This window comes from Aquila chrysaetos, chromosome 8 (genome assembly GCF_900496995.4).
Source record: "Aquila chrysaetos chrysaetos chromosome 8, bAquChr1.4, whole genome shotgun sequence".
NCBI lineage: Eukaryota > Metazoa > Chordata > Aves > Accipitriformes > Accipitridae > Aquila > Aquila chrysaetos.
This window is the reverse complement of record NC_044011.1, coordinates 31360189-31366409: the sequence shown is the minus strand read 5'-3', so window position 1 is coordinate 31366409 and position 6221 is coordinate 31360189.

The window sequence follows — 6221 nt, the reverse complement described above, 5'->3', positions numbered from 1 at the left end:
CAAACTAATGACAGCCAGATGGTCGCAGCTCTCAGGATGCCTCACTCAGGACTAATCCATGCCCTCTGCTGTGCAGAAGCAAGGAGCAGAGTGAGCCTGTCCTCTTCCTCTGGGCACCGAAAGGACAGGATTAAAAAAATACATACTTAGTCAGCAGGAGGCAAAGCTGGTGAATATCGCTATAACCAGCTCTCCCCACGGAGCTGAGGTTAGCTTATCCACCCGCTTCATACACTGTCGTCAAAAACCATGCAAAAGGATGGATGGGGAGGAATAAGCTAATGTCTCTGGAGCAGAAACAAGGTGTGTTTGATCTCTTCAGTCACTCTGAACGATGTAAAGATTCATACATGGCCCCTGCCTGCATGTTCCCGGCATGCTGTGTACATGCTGTGTGCATCCTCTTGCACACCCTCTACCTCCTGCTTGGTCCATAACCCACACACACAAAATTATCAAGGGTGAGATTTGTACCCACATCTTTTGCTCCACAGTAACAGACTCGAGATGTTGTTCCCAGCAACTCCTGATAACACATACATATTAATAATTACAGCAGTTTATTTAAGAAGCGGTGGGTCAAACCTGTTGTGATCACTTGAATGATACTTGAAAATTATTACAGGGTGCACCCATTGTAAGTTAGGATAATTAAGGCTGCTGTTATTAACACTCTGACCTTCCCTATTACCAGTTTAATTTCCTCGAACATTTTTACATCCTACTCCTCATCCTGCCTTGGGGTTTTGTAGTAAAATTCAATAACCATTTTCCTTTCTAATTTTTCTATTAAAGCACCATCTTATTTCGCCATCAGAGCTCAGAAGCGAGTTAAGCCGCCATGCAAATTCATCTGCTGTTAGCGCTTGCCCCTGCTTGGGGCTGACAGCCCAGCCAGAAACCAGGGGAGATTGTGCAGTTCTTTCATCATGTCCCGCAAGCAGCTGCTTTCAGAGACCCTCCCAGTTAATAAGAGTCTCTCTGAGGACTTTGAGGCAGGCTTTAACACCCACAGATTTTGGGAGGCTTGATTAGTTGAGCACTGGAGCAGGCTTTCCAGAGTCATCTGTTGGCCTATTAGTTTTGCTGGATAATTTTTTCCTAACTTCACACTGGTAGATGCAGCAGGCATGTGCATCCAGCAGATATACTGCCTGTCCTATACATTGCCCCTATACAAAGCCAAGAGTCCTGGCTGAGGAGGGCTTGCTTCCCCAGCACACAGGGCAGAAGCATGCAGCCTCTCAGCACGCCACCAGCACAGCTTACTGGGATGTGGGCACCCACATACTGGGCAGGGCTCTGCCCACAGCTGCGTTGCACCTGTGTCTAGCCCAGTGCCAGCACACGGGTGTGCAGAGCCAAAAATCTGGGTAACACCTCCCCGATGGAGGAGGTTTCTTAATACTCTGTGTTCCCAAGGTCAGGAGGAAAACCACCGGTCTGCCACAGCGATAGCCACCACCAGCTGCAGCCCACCTTTATCAGGAAAACCTAAGCTTTCCATCTTCTCTTTTTCTGAAGAAGAAAAAACCATGACTATGGACTGTGGTTCCTTGATCTTGGCTACAAAAAAAAATATGGCTCATTTTTTAATTTATATTTTTTAACAATGCAAGCAGAAGGTTGTTCACCTGGCATTCAGGCAATGCTGTCTCTCTGTAATTTGAACGGTTGAGCCAAAGTTTCAAGTTAAGGGAAATTTTCCTCCATACCTTTCAGTCTCTGGGGATGTCAAGGCTCCCTCTGAGATAACCCTTGAGCTCTGTCTCCAAAAGACAATGCTGAAGAGCAGCTTTTGGGGGTTTTGGATCCCTTGGCTTGCATCAAATGCCTTATTCTGGCGTGTTTCAGAAGAGCAGATGCTCCCGCAGATACCACAGGGACTTTAGCTCTTTCTCAAGCTCTCAAGCTATGGCTAAAGACAGCAGGAATCAGTCTTCAGGCTGTTTAAAAGCAGGTATTGCTAGCAAGGTTGTGATGGGATTTTCTCTGCGTTCAGCCTAGGCTGACTGCCTCAGTTAGCGGCCAGCATTGGGAAGGTTCCTGTCATGCTTTTTTCCATGTCTTAAACTGTTTTACAAATCACAGTGGCCAACACTTTCACATGCAGACATCAAAACAAGTAGCACTGCGCTCACAAAATAGAAAGGCAGCACCTGTGGCCCCCACTGATGTCACTGGCCCTCCTGAGACAGGCGAGGAAGGGTTCAAAGGCACCTGGGGCCTAACGATGATGAGCTCCAGCTATAAAAGGCTGCAGGAGGAACACAAGCTCTAGAAATGGAGAGTAGGAGATGGGTTCTGGTGTAGCCTTGATACACAAAATGCATGTGTCTGCTGGGAAAAGGGGTGTAAGAACTGACTGTGCTGCTGAAAGTAAGTGATTGGGAGCGGGGGGGTGGAGCTGAGGTGATGGTGCTGGCATGTAGTGCCTGTGGTGAGAGAGGCTGGACAGTCCTTGATGGGAGATGTTGGCTCTCAGACAGCTGTCAAAGATTCTTCTGCTAATATAACATTTTCCTCCACTGTGATGGATACTGGTATCCACTTGTCCATGTGTATTTATTTTGGAAAGCCGTTTTGTTAAGCCTGAAGGGGTTTCTGCCCCAACTCTTGGCAGGAGGGCAGAACTGGGAGAGATGAGGAAAAATGTCTGTGCTAATACATTAGACTGGAAATCAGTCTTCTAGCTGCAGTTTCATAGCCTGTGTGACCTGACCTTATGGGTGAAGGGGCAGACAAAATTCAACGCCATCTGCTATTAGTTAGTTAATACTTAACCCAAAAGTTGGAGTTGGCAGCCTCAGTGAGCTACAGCTGTGCTGGAGATAATGGGCTTAGCTTTGGGATGCATCCGATGCCGGAATAAACCCAGGGCATGTGGTAACCCCCTGAGGACATTTGGGATTGTGCTGAGCTGACCCCCATGGCTCTGCTTCACACAAACCTCCCATTCCCTTGGGATGCCAGTGCATCTTCCTCTGGCTGGTCCCAGTTTGGGTGCCCAGTTTCCAGTCTGTATAGCTGCAAAACACCTGGGTGTTTAACCACGTGTTGCAAGGATCTTGTCCTGCCTGCCAAAAGCTCGCAGCACCTGCCCCAGCTAATTTTACAAGTCAGGTGTTTGCCTCTGACAGGCAACTCTTCATATCTTTATGACTAGACATTATTATATTGTTCTTTCATTTGATAACTGCTCCAGTAATGGCTTCCATTTGCAGTAAATCTCTTGTGCCGTCTTTTTCCCCCCTATTAAACATAAGATGATAACCTTTGCGGGAGGCTGTGCGCAGAAATTCAGTGAAGCTTTAAGAGGTTGTGGAGGAGGGGAGATGTGGAGGAGAAATGTGGTCAGCACTAGCAAAGTGCCTGGTAGGAAGATGCTTTTGGAGAAACTAATTATACCCTGGAGCACTTGGAAGAATCTACCCAGCATGCAAGTTGAACTGGAAAATGAGTATTTAAATGGCTCTTCAAGTCAGTAAGTCTTTGGAAAGCACTGCTCAATACCTGGAAAATATGCCTGTGACATGAGAACAGATGAGTCTGAATGTGACTCAACACAAATATTGGGCTTCATTTTACCACCACAGAGCAGAACCTATCCCAGTTAAATGGCTTTGCAGACACCAACTAAAATACTTTGATCAGCTCTCCCCAACACAAAGCCGGTTCACCTTTACCTTCCCCAGTAGTGCAGCCTTTGGGCTGGGAGCAGGCAAGACCCCAAAGCCGTGAAGGAGCACCCCAAAGACCTTCTCTGCAGCTGCTCTTGGGCTATGGCTCCTCTTCCTCATGAGCTTTTTTTATACATGTTTTATATATATAGTCACCCTGGAGGGTGACAGCACAAGGAGAGAAGACATCAACACCCAGCAGCACCAGGAGCTTTGCACTTTTTGTTCCCTGTTGCAAGATGGTTTTGGTGGCCCAGTACTGCAGCTCTAGCAGCTTGTTTGCTCTGGAGTTGAGCCGAAACTTGTCAGCAGACTGCAGTGCTAGGTAACTAAACGCATCCCTGAGAAATGCAGCGAGCTGCACAGAGGTCTGCTTAGCTCAGACAGGTAACCACACGTCTGCGTTCTTCAAAGCGGGTAACTAATACTGGGTGTTTAATTGCAGGAGGAAGAGGAGAGACTGCAGCTCTGAACGTCAGCACTTTGGTGCCAAGCAGCGGTGCTGTGAGCTTGTGTTTGAGCTGGACCATCCATGCAGACGAGGTGTAACCTCTCATCCCATGTCTGTAAGTCTCCATGAGTGAAGAGGGCTGGGGATGGGGTGGGACTGGTGCTCCGGTGCTGTGTATGGCCTCCTGCACCACTGGCTGTAGTGGAGCAACTTCAGCTGGGTGTGCAAAGTCTGCTGCAGGGTGGTGGTGACGACTGCTTCAGTTTAATTCAGTGTTGATATCGGTATTATGCCAGAGCCTGGAGCTCTTTGAGGGATGCTGGGTAGTCATGGTCCAAGCCTCTGTGCACAGCTGAACAAGCTGGGCTGAAAATGCAGGAGAGCTCTAAGGAGCCCAAAAAAGCAAAAGAAATGTTATTGAGTGGAGCCCCTAATTTGGGCAGCCCCTGCTGCCTCTCAATCAGAAGCGCATGTGTGGAAAATATCACAGGACTTGACCTTCTAAGTCCTGGATGTGCTGGGGTTATGGCCAGAAAATATTTTCCCACTATGGGATTTCAAATTCAGGTTGCAAAATAACCTTCTCTAAACTGGAAGGAAAGGGCTTCTCCCCACCACTTGCCCATCTAGATTACCCCAGTTGCAAAAGGGCCTTTTAACTTCAGTCTGAAAATAGGATGGAAAGTTACAGTGGTTATCTACAGCATGTTTAGGTTCACTTCAGACAATGAATATTTTTTTGGTTTCCCAAGTCCCAGTTAAATCATCATTTACATGCTACAATTTAAAGCATGTACTCTGCCAGTAAAATCCATAAGAGCTATAAAGTGTATGTGTATGTATACAGCATTATTGTTGCTATTTAGTTTCTTATCTATTTTAATAGCTAAAATATTAAAATGGGAAAAGCAAAGTACTGATTATCCACAGATATGCCTAATTTCACATTGTGAAGGTATCTGCTCAAATAACATGTATAGAATATATATATATATAAAAAAAAATGAACGTTCATGGGAGACTGAAGCTGGACACAGCAGTGATTCCAGAAATAATTGTTTCTTTGGGGGGGGGGGGGGGAACCCACAACCGACCCTAAAGCTTCAAATAAAGCCTTTTGCTACGCTTTTAAAAATAAATGCTAGCAACACATTTTAATTTCCCACGTGGTTAGATACACCAGCGTTATGAGAAATCCCTTATTTATGAAGCTCATGGATAAACCCAGGCACTGATCCTGGAAATGCCTCTATCCCTGTTGATTATTTCTTCAGCAGCTCAAAAATAAAAAACATTTTGCTGCTTTTTGCCTTTTTTGTTTTGTTTTGTTTTTTTTAAGCCTGCAATCCTATGAGCAGCAGGATGGGAACAGCTCATGCAAGGAAGGATGTACGGCATTAATCTCTTATTGTGTGATTGGGTTTATTTGGAAAAAAACTAAAAAAATGTGAGGGGGAAGGGTGGTTCATTCTCAGGCTGCCTGTTGCTGGGACTGGGATGAAACGTGGATGCTGCGGTCAGAGGAGTTTCTGCTGTAGGGTTTGTTTTTATTTTCTTTCTTGCTTAGAGGTGGGGGCAGTAAGAGTGGATAGACAAATGCAATGTTTTATATGGAAAAAAATATTTGGTCCTTATAACTTTGCAAATCAAAAAAAGCTGTTCCCTAAAGGGAACGGTGAACTCTTCTCCTCACAGATACTGGTGCACACAAAAAATAATCACTTTTTTAGAGGGTGAATCCTCAAACAGGTTGGATGTGATAAGCCAAGAATGCGTTTCTATTTCAGGCACTAGTGGGATTTTTAATTTTAAAAAGAGGTGGTTAGTTTGACTCCCACCTTTTCTAAACTATTTTTTTGGTGCCAAAGCCCCATTTTTGGCGGCGAAACCTGAGGTCTTTGCTGCTGCTGGCACCCTGCAGGCCCTGGGCGGCCCCTGTAGCCCCAGCACCTCGGCAGGCGGCGGGGCCAGGCTCTGACTGGCCTCTCGTGGGGCGAGGGCCGGTGGTGCCCTCTCATAGGGCTGGGCCTTGTTTTTGAGGGGAAAAAACAAACAAACAAACGCCGCCGGACTGGAGAAACGCGGCTGGC